This window comes from Sesamum indicum, unplaced genomic scaffold, assembly GCF_000512975.1.
Source record: "Sesamum indicum cultivar Zhongzhi No. 13 unplaced genomic scaffold, S_indicum_v1.0 scaffold00175, whole genome shotgun sequence".
Taxonomy (NCBI): domain Eukaryota; kingdom Viridiplantae; phylum Streptophyta; class Magnoliopsida; order Lamiales; family Pedaliaceae; genus Sesamum; species Sesamum indicum.
Window position 1 is genome coordinate 133,979 of NW_011628076.1, and position 11,415 is coordinate 145,393.

An 11,415-nucleotide genomic window follows, 5' to 3' on the forward strand; every position below is an offset into this window, starting at 1 on the left:
AAGCCTTCGCCTCCTTTTAGTTCTCTGGTACAGTTCCATTAGCTAGGAATCTGGCGATCTTTTCTTTCCAACTCGGAGGAGTAGGGTCTGCGCACATAATCTTCTCTTGCTCCTCTATGACGGCCCTTTCCAATGACAGAAAAGTGATTCTCGTGCTTCGGATGGCTGCCATCGAGCTAGCTAGCTTGGCTAGTTGGTCGGCCACGTCATTATCCGTTCTCGAAACCTAAAAAACAGAGGCTTCTTCGAACATTTCAAGTAGATTTTTTGCTTTCAGAGGTTAACCACCAATTGTGAGTCGTTATAAATGATAATCTTTTTCACCCCTGCGGCCAAAGCTAACTTACCTCCTGCTAAGAATGCTTCGTATTCTGCTTCATTGTTCGAAGAGGGGTATTCCAGTTTTATAGCATACTCACACTTGTCATCTTGAGGGTTCTCTAGAACTATTCTAGCCCCACTTCCTTCCAACGTTGACAATCCATCGACGTGTAGACTCTAAGAAGGTGTAGAAATACTTGCCTCGTCGTATGCCAACTCTACGATGAAATCGGCTAGCACTTGTGCTTTAATGGCTGGTCTGAGGTCAAATTCAACACCGAATTCACTCAACTCTACTACCCACTTGACCATTCTCCTGGAGAGCTCCGGACTTGAAAATACTCGATTCAAGGGGTGATTCGTCAACACCACCACTTGGTGCGACTGAAAATACGGCCTCAACTTTCTCGCTGTAGTGATTAAAGAGAGGACTAACTTTTTGATTTGGGAGTACCTGGATTCGGCCCCCTGTAACATCTTGCTAACATAGTACACGGGGTGGTGTTCTCTGTTTTCTTGTCGTACGAAATATGAGCTAACAACATCTTCCAAAATTGCCAAGTAAAGGTAGATGGTTTCTCCTGTTTTAGGTTTTGTCAATAAAGGCGCGAAGACAAATACATCTTCAGCTCGTCAAAATGCTTCTTGGCTAGATTTGTTCCGCTCAAACTTTGCCGCGCCGCGAAGTATCTTGAAGAAATGTAGACCCTTATCCGCTGATCATGAAATGAATCTATTCAAGGAAGCCAATTTTTCCGTGAGCTTTTGTACCTCTTTGACCGGCTTTGGTGGGAGCATGTTCACGATACCGCTAATTTTTTCGGGAGTTGCTTCTATTCCTCTCTCGGAGATCATGTACCTGAGAAACTTTCCCCCCCGCACCCCAAAGGTACATTTAGCGGGATTTAACTTCATGCCAAAAACTTTCAATATTTGGAAACACTCTTATAGATTCTTGATGTGATCCTATTCCTTAACACTCTTAACCAGCATATCGTCTAAGTACACTTCCATGTTTCGACCAATTTGGTTTTTGAACATGTCGTTGACAAGCCGTTGATATGTTGCTTCGGCATTTTTCAGGCCCAACGACAAGACATTGTAACAAAAGATCCCTTGGTCCGTGACAAAACTTTGTTTTCTCTTGATCTTTAGAGGCCAGTGGAATTTGATTGTAGCCTTGATATGCGTCTAGAAAGCTCAACATTTCACATCCAGAGGTGGAGTCAACCTAGAGGTCGATCCGTGGAAGGGGAAAGGGATCCTTTCGACATGCCTTGTTCAGATTTGTGAAGTCAATGCAGAGACGCCATTTTCCGTTTGGCTTCGGAACCAAGACAACGTTAGCCAACCACTCGGTTTATTGCACCGGCCGTATGGTCTTGGCTTCCAGCAGCTTATCCACTTCTGCTTTTATCGCTTGACTTCTCTCCAGTCCGAATATCCTTTTTTTTTCCTTCACTGGTTTTGATTTAGGATTTACATTGAGTTGGTGAATGATGACATTGGGTGGGATCCCATAGAATTACATCAAGCTCCATGCAAATACTTCCTCATTTTCAATTAAAAATCGGGTTAAACTCTCTTCGGTGGACTATCACATCGTCGTGCCTATCTTCAATGTCTTCTCGCCGTCTATAGAGAGATGGATCACTTTCAGCTCTTCCACGGCTTCAACTCGTATTTTTCCCCACAGGTTGCTCCTACGTGCTCTTTCAGGGAATCTATTATCTCTCGTCTCCCATCAGTCATCTTTCTCTTTGTTTTTTCATTGGGCACTTTGCTCATCTTCTCGCACGATCTTTTAAGGGTATTCACGTAGCATTCCCTTGCCATTCTCTCATCCCCCACGGCTTCCCCCACACCGTCAGGAGTGGGTAATTTATGTTTCAAGTGGAAAGTAGACGCTATCGCTCAGAAGAGGTTTAGGTTTTGTCTCCCCAAGATAACGTTGTAGGCGGTTGGGGCTTCACCACGAGGAACTTCACTAATTTCGTGGACCTCTTTGGATAAGAACCGAGGGATAATGGTAGCATCACCTCCCCTACTGGTTGGATCATGTCTCCGCTAAAACCTGTGAATGGGGTGTTCACCTTCCGAAGTTGCGCGTTATCAATCCCTAATTGGACATATGTATCGTGGAATATAATATCCGGGGAACTCCCACTATCCACCAAAATTTTTTTGACCCAAAAGTTGTAAATCGTTGTAGAGATGACTAGGGCGTTGTTGTTTTGATTCCTCATTAGGTCGAAGTCTTTCTGGCCGAATGAAATCTCATTCTCTTGCTTCAAACTAATATTGTGAACTTGAATAGGGGTTTGCGTATGGTTTCCCCTAGCTGCTCGAGCGAGGGCCCCTTCTTGCATTGGCCGAGTCACCGCCAGCAGGGCCACCCAAAATCACGGTGATAACCCCTGCGGTGGGGAGGTTGTCGCCGTTCCCTATCTGAGTGGATGTTGAGTGCCGAGGTTGGGGCTTGGATCCCTGGTTGACGTATTCTTTTAACTATCCTCGCTGAATCAGCTTTTCTGGATGGAAACGACAGTATTAGCTCTATCCTCGCTGCATCCGCTTTTCTCTATCTCATTTTTCAAGTGGTGGCACTCCTCCGTCGTGTGCCCTCTATCTCGATGGAAACGACAGTATTTGCTGGACTTGAGCCTCTTAGGGTTGCCTTTCATTTTCCTTGGCCATTGATTGATTAGTCCCTGTTGCTCAGCTACAACTAGTTTCTCCCCTCTGGGAGCGTTCAAAGAGGTATAGTAGGCGAACCCCGCCGGAGGTACATGCTTGCGTTCCTCTTTCTTCTTCGGCTCTTTCTCCTCTTCCCGAACCTTCGTTTTGCTGTTGAAAAAAGGATCCATCGTGTTTGACTCCTCAATGCGGATGTATTTTTGGGAGCACACAAGTAAATCCTCCATAGTGCTGGGAGGCTTGCCAGCTATAGACTCCTTGAATCTTCCTGGTTATAGGTCCTATTGGACAATACTGGCTAACAACTCTTGATTAACATGGAGAACCTCATGCACTGCATCTATGAACCTTTGCATGAATTCTCTCAGAGTCTCGCATTCCCTTTGGCGGATAGTAAATAGATATGCCACTGTTTTCGAAACTTTTTTGTTCATAGAGAAGTGGTGCAAGAAACGTTGAACCAACTCCTTGAGGCTAGAATTAATTCCAGCGGGCAATTGGTTAAACCAGGCCAACGCGCGTTCGAGAGTGTAGTGCGGAAAACCTTACAGTAAGCGGCGTCACTCAAATCATACCAATCAATCTTGGCAAAAAATTTGTGTAGGTGTTCTTGTGGATCTCCTGTCCCATCATATTCCGATAGATTCGACACCTTGAGACCAGCTGGGAGGGAACCGGCCAGAATGTTTGGGGCAAATGGGCTTCATCTTGGAGGTGCCACAACTAACGACAAGTAGGAATCCTCGACTCCCCGAGGTGGTGGGAGCGGAAGATTCTCGATTATAGAGATTCTGATCTTGAGTTTGTCCAACTTTAGGTCTGGAGATCCGACTGTTTCCTTCCTCTCGCCTCTGCTCCTCCTCCTCGGAACCGAGGATAATTCTCGACTTCTACGAGGGGAAGGAGGGGGCGGGTTCACTGGTTATTGCGCTACAAATTAGGCCACGGCTTCAGTAGCAGCTCGTGTAGACGCGTCGCGTATCCAGGCTAGCAAGCCCTCCTGCCTCAATTGAATCATCGGTTTTTGGGGTGGAGCTTCAGGGGGAATGCTCCCGTTGGGGCCGCAGGCGGAGATTGTTGACGCGATGGGGGGATTTCCCCATTGAGGGGTGCCTGCTCATGCATCAAGGGGGTTACCTCCTGGGGTATTGACTGTTCACTAGGCGGGTTCTGTTCCACTCCATTCACTTGGATTTCGTGGATCACATCTAGATCGTGGACGTCACGGGCTCGAGATCTGGTTTGCATACTTAGTGTCGAGATAATTTTCCCACAAACGACACCAATGATGTAGTCGAGATTTTTTACTAAGAGATAAAATTATGAATTTACCACGGCACAATTGCGCACCAGGTGAAGTGCGATTTTCGAAAGAGGTGTTGTTTTCAAGAAAAAGAGTCAAAATCAATGAATAGTATCCACTTTAAAAAATTAATATTTTGGTATTTATAGTAGTGTTGGAAGTTATATGGTGTGATGGGTTGTATTTGTTTAGTGTGTGCCTTATATATGTTAAATTATTTTTTTTCTTACAAATTAATAATTTTTACCAATGTATATCATAAGGTAATACACAGGTTGTAGACTGGATGAGGTGGCTTATACATCAGTAAATCCATTTGCATTTAATATAAAACATACGCCATTTGTTTTATTCACAGAAAAATTCTTTGAACATTGGGTATGTATACATAAACATGTAATTAATTTTGCTATAAAAATATAATCTGATCCCGGGGGTCAGTTGAGGATTTTATATGTCAGAGGGCTCTTTGTCCCTCTCTCCAGTTTACAGATAAGTGTTTGGGTGAGCTCAGTTCTTTAAAACATTTTATAACATATTTAAGAGTTTATAAAATGCTAAGAAATATTTTGGTTTTATTTTTAGAAAAGAATTTTATAAATTTTAGAAATAAAATATTAGGAGCTTATAAGGTTTTAAAAAAAAAGTACGCGATTGTTAACTTATTTATAAGATCTTAAAAATTTTCTTCAAATAAATTAATAACAAATTCGTCTTTGCTAACATCTTATAAGCTCCGTAATATTATTAATTTTATCCACACTCCATGATTTTTTTTAAATAATAAAATTTAGTATCTTATAAACTCTAAAAACATATTATAAGACGTATCAAAATTTATAAAATCTTTTAAATAAGATTAGTAATACACCATTGACCGCTTGCAACACAAATTTACACCATCATATTTTGAATTTATGCAATTTTTGTACAGTGATCCTTGGAGATTCTCAGATTCGGTTGGAATTTGATCACGTGCCCCTCACAAGATAAAAAATTGGGTACTTCTTTCAATTAAAGATGGAAAATTCATATACTTTTCTCAATATATACATGTGAGCACTAAACGTATTTCTCATCAAATTTTTAGGATTAAAATTGGCACCATTTCCCATAGGACCTATAAATAGTGAAATTTTACCACCTACATGAATCCCTATTTTTTGAATTTTACTCCAATAAATTAAGAGGAATAATAATATTAGTCCTATAATTTAATGAGTAGCAATTTTAATTTTCACACGCAAAAAGCATGTAAGTTTCCATCTCCATTGACAAAAACCCGAATTTTTGGTCATGTAAGCCTCTGTGATGAGTTTTCGGAAAAATTAAGTTCTTTTTTTAGGCGAATATATAGATTAAAAATTAAAAATATAATGGTCTAAATTTACTGAAAATTAGTACTTTTAGTTCCATTCATTGTGGAATTAGTATTTTTAGTCTCGTAACTTATAAAAATTAGTACTTTTAATTCTCATTTACTTTTTCGTCTAATTGAATGATGTAGTACGTGGTTGTTAAATATTTTTGGCTGAAGGGAAAGTCAGCTCTTCTTTTTAGGATATAGATGTTCCACTTGACTTACTTATTGAAAACATGCATGTGCTTGTATTCAGTTCAGTTTATACAAATACGGGAAGGGTGGGATCCAATTTTTGTGAGATAAGAGAGACATGCTCCTTTTTTTTGTCCCATTTTTCTTGAAAATTTGTTTTCTTTTTTCTATCAAATGTATGTGGTTATATTTTGCCGAAAAATTGGTCCCAAGCTAGAAAATGCATCAATTCTCCCTCTAGCTTGAAATATTTAAAAGCTCCGTGTTTGCCACATTACCTGCATTATTAAATTATAGATTAAACATTGAATGGGGACAAAAATATGAATTTTTATAAGATATTGAACTAGAAGTGCTCATCTCATAATAAAAGAGACCAAGAAAGAAACTGGGTAATTTATGAGATCAAAACTACTATTCTTCCTAAATCTACCATCATAATAATTGAATATCCTAAGAATGGCGTACACAATATACAGAGGTTACAAGACAAAAATATACAGTTTTGCCCAGTGAAAAATATAGGAGATTGAGTAGGTACTAGTACTTACTATTAATGGAATAAGATTCTGATAAGTTTGTGAAAAATAATGAGACGGAGATTAATGGAGAGATCATTTCTTATATTAAGAAGGAGCTATTTTCTTCAATTCTCATTGGCAAAATAGCACTTTTGATTCCACTAAATAGAGTGGTTATTACTTTTGATCTCAAATTTTATCCATCGACACTAATACTTCTAAAACCTAAAAATTTCGATAATTTTGATCCTCTGCTGTAATTTCACTAAATTAACTCCTACTACTAAAACTAAATTTTCTAATAATTATTTTATTATTTATAATTTACAATTTTTTTAAGTTTTTGCCTTTGCCATTAACATATAGAGGTATAGGATCCAAAAGTATCAAAATTTTAGGGTTTTGAGATTATAAGTATCAACCCATAAAATTTGGGGCCAAAAATAAGAACTGTCCTATCTAATGCGATAAAAAATGGGACTGTTCCATTCTCATTGTTCATTATGTAAGACTTTACCTATTATTTCTCCACATGCCATGTTTTACTAAATGTACTAAGAGTAGGCTTTGTGCTATAAGTAAATTGAAAATTAGTGACATTTATTTAGTAACAATGTTCAAGTTTTACTAGTTATATATATTGGGCGACATAAATCACTGGAAAAAAGAACACTAATACAGAAAGAAACTTAGTGTAAAATTTGAATATTGTCACTAATAAGGCCTAGTTTAATTGGCGAAGTTGAGACCTCATGACTTTAAATTAATAGGTTCAAACTCCACCAACATATGGAATGTTATACTATTTTAATAGTAGTTGTTGTTCTTTTATAATTGTAATTATTAATTAGATATAGTTATCTGATATTGATAATTAGTATATGATTGTTAAAATTATTGATTGTTGTTAATTATAAATTTACCACTTTCACCTCAAAAAATATTTGAATGTTGTCATTTGTTATATTTACTATGCGGCAATATATATATATATATATATCCTCTAAAAAATATATATGTATATATTTCTTATAATCATCAGTTCATCATTTTATAGTATTTATAAAATGATCACTATCAAGACTTACTGAAAAAAATTATTTATAAAATTGTCACTGCAAAATAATTATAGTTATTTGTTTCACTACATTTAACTATTTTTTAATGACACACTATAATATGAGAAAATGAAATATTGTCACCTGATATATATTTAGTTTAGTGACAACTTTAAGATTGTCTTTTGATATTTTTTCATAGATAATCTCTTCATTAATGTAGTCAATTTTTGTTTTATATAGCTAGGAAGAGTCAACGGAATCTGGTCATATATATAATTCCACGTTCTACATTTTCAGGGAGCTATGTTATTATATACATACCACTTTTTAAAACAAACAAGAGTAGTTTTTACATGAACCTGTTTTTGAATATGTGTACAATGCCACATTTACTCCTGAAATTTTAGAATGTGCAAGTCATATGACCAGATTCCAACAATGATTTTGCCGTAAAAGCTGAACGATCGAGGACTGAAATGAAATAAAAAAAAAACTTTAAGGATGATAATGTTAGAAAATGAAGACAAGAGATTGAAGTAATCCATCCTAAACACAAATTTAATAACACGTTTATTCAAATTTTTTAAGTATTTTAATTTAAGATGAAATCAATTTTAATTTTAAATACAAATTTAAGGGACTGGAATATTAAAATAACGTATGAATTTTAAAGAGATAAGCTTTGGACATGATCAATATGAGGGACTAAAATGATTTTCAATAGAATTATAATGGACCATTTATGTAATTATTTTGAGTATTTTAACTTCAGATGAAATATGCAGTAATTTTAACAGTTTTTTTTTTTTTTTGGGGAAACGTTTTGTTAAATACTAATCAATAGAGGTTAAATGCATATGCTTGCTGTAGGGTACAAAATCCAAGTGGTATTTTTTATCAACGAATGCCTAACCAACTATTACACTTGATTTGGAGTACGAAACTCCTTAAGAATACAAACCAATAAACAATAATGAAAGAATACACAAAGTTAAAGAGATAAAAGAATAAAACCGTAATTTTGAAAAGGGCTAAGGAACAAGCCAGATTCAGTCAAGATGGTAATCGGTCATTTGGCACCGTACCCACAGAAACCTCCAGCACCATGGTTGCTCCTCACTCAAAGTTATCGGATCACAGAGATCTAACCCAGAAAACCCACACGCAGTCACTTAGTTCACTTAGAACTTTCTCAAGGAAAAGATAAAGAGATCTCAAGATATTGTTCGGTTTTCAGGGTGTGTGGACAAGGAGGAAACAACTCCTATTTATATGAAGAAAAAGAGCCGTTGGAAGGTTGAGTTGGGGTAGCTTTCCTTAAGCCATTGATTGGGCTAAGGAAAGCCACCACCATTAACGATGGTGGATAAGGTAAAAGAAATCTTCTATGGAAGGAAGTTTCAAAGAGAGAGAAAGAGGTATACTGGTAGCGGTGCAAGGAAGAAGAGAAATGGACAGAGTGACTTAGGTTTAGGGTTAAGGTAAGTATATAAATTAAATACCTGGGTCGGGTAAACGGGTCAAGTTCGGGTAGGGTGAGGGCCTCCAAGTGGGCTGTCAGTTTATGTGGACCGGGAGATTGGGCCTACCAATTAGATTGGGTCCTGGGCCATAAAATACTAACATACTCGACTTTGGACCAAGACCCAATAAGAGGGAAGTGGACATGGAGTTTTATAACTGAATCTGATTGTTTGATCATCGCCATAAAAATGTTCTCCGTGGGTGTACCTGTAGAAAACCAAACAACTTGGAAGCACATGTTAGTCTGGAAATAAATTCAGAATTTTTAGATAGGTATGAAGTTTTTCAAGAGGCAGACATTTGGGACCCATATCTCCAGGATTGTTCTCAGTTTTGATTTTCTCCAATTTTATTACCTCTTTAGTGACGGTATCTCGAATGAAGTGATACCTCACATCTATATGTTTTGTTCGATAATGAAACACGGGATTCTTGCACAGTTGTATTGAAGATTAGCAATCAGAGTATACCGTGAATTTTTCATTGGAGAAACCAATTTTCTCAATGAGACCATCTAACCAAATAGCCTTCTTGAAAGCTTCCGTTGTGGCAATATATTCTACCTCTATGGTAGAAAGAACAACTATATGTTGCAGTTGGGATTTCCAACTTATGCCAGAACCACAAAATGTAAAAATGTATGAAGTTGTTGATTTTCTGCTATCCCAGTCATTAGCATAATCAGAATCGACATAGCCAACAAGTTGGGTGTTCTCACCTCTTTTTGAAAATAAAATATCAACATTTTCAGAGCCATGCAAGTATTTCAAAAGCCATTTTAGGGCCTCCCAATGAGGAGGGCCAGGATTTGACATGTATCTACTCAAACAACTAATAGCATACGCAATGTCAGGTCTCGTGCAAACCATGAGAAACATAATGGATCCAATCACATTTGAATAAGGAACTTTTTTCATTTTTTGCCTTTTCAGCATTAGTATTTGGACTCTGATTTTTACTAAGTTGAAAATGGGCAGCAAGGGGCACAGAGGTTGGCTTAGAATTTTCCATTGAAAACTTCTTTAAAATAGACAAAATGTAGGACTTTCGATTTAGCAAAATAGTAGACTTATCTTTATGTCTAACAATGTTCATGCCAAGAATCCATTTTGCGTCACCTAGATCTATTATTTCAAAAGTTTTGTGTAAATCTATTTGCAAAAGATTTATGAGATGCAGGCTAGGACTAGCAATGAGCATATCATCCACACAGAACAAGAAGAATTGGAGTGCTATCAACATGCTTGAAGTATAAACAATGATCATAATGGCTTCTTTTAAAATTTAAAGAATGCATGAAGGAATCAAATTTCTTGTTCCATTGTCTCGGGGACTATTTTAAAACATACAAAGATTTTTTAAGAAGGCACACATAATCAGGTTTGAGTTTGTCAAGAAAGCCAATAGGTTGACTCATGTAAATATGCTCATCTAGATCACCATGTAAGAAAGCAGTCTTAGCATCCATTTGTTTCAATTCCCAGTTGTAGTGTGCAGTGAAAACAAGAATAATACGAATAGTGGTATATCTTACAACTGGGGAAAATATCTCATTGTAATCCATGCCTTCTTTTTTGGTAAACCCGTTTGCTACCAATCTAGCTTTGTACTTAATGGAGTTTTCTTGTTTAATCTTAAAAATCCTTTTGCAGTCAACTACTGAGGAGTTATTAGCTCTAGGAACTAAGGTCCACGTTTCATTCAGTTTTAATGAACTCATTTCTTCTTTCATAGCACTAAGCCATTTATCAGATTTCATTGCTTCCTCAACACTAGTAGGTTTAGACAGTTCAACATTTAGAGCAGTGTGATAATCTCTAAGTCTAGAAGGGATCCTAGTTTCTCTTCTAACTCTATCTCTAGCAAGTTGGTCGTCATCTAGAGAATTTTCAGTGATTATTGCATCATTTTCTGCTGTTTGTTCAACTAAGTTTTCATTATACTCTTCCCCTTCTTGGTTATCCTCTAGGTGTTCCTCCACCTTACTGAAAGTAGATTTTTTTTTTTTATGTTGAGTTTTATCTAAGCAAGAGAACTCATTTTCATTAAAGGTTACATCCCTACTTATTAGCACTTTAAATCCCGGTTGACTACGAGCCCAAAGTCTATACCCTTTTATTCACTTAGGATAACCAATAAAAACACATTTAACCGATCTAGGTTCTAAATTATCTAGGTTTTGGTGAACAAATGTAGAACATCCAAAAACACGCAAGGATGAAATATGATATTTTCTACCAGTCCACATAAAATCAGGAGTCTTACCAGATAGAGGCACAGATGGAGACAAATTTATTAAATGAGCAGCAGTAAGAATAGCTTCAACCCAAAAAGACTTAGAAAAACCAAAACTTATAAGTAAACATCTAACTTTATCAAGCAAAGTGCGATTCATACGTTCAGCCACACCATTTTGTTGGGGGGGGGGGGGGA

General features: G+C 37.0%; 1 pseudogene; it reads right to left on the minus strand.

Annotated features, from left to right (window-relative positions):
* Positions 1-9,434: 9,434 nt before the first annotated feature.
* LOC105179582 overlaps positions 9,435-11,415 on the minus strand; it is a 35,304-nt pseudogene continuing 33,323 nt past the window's right edge.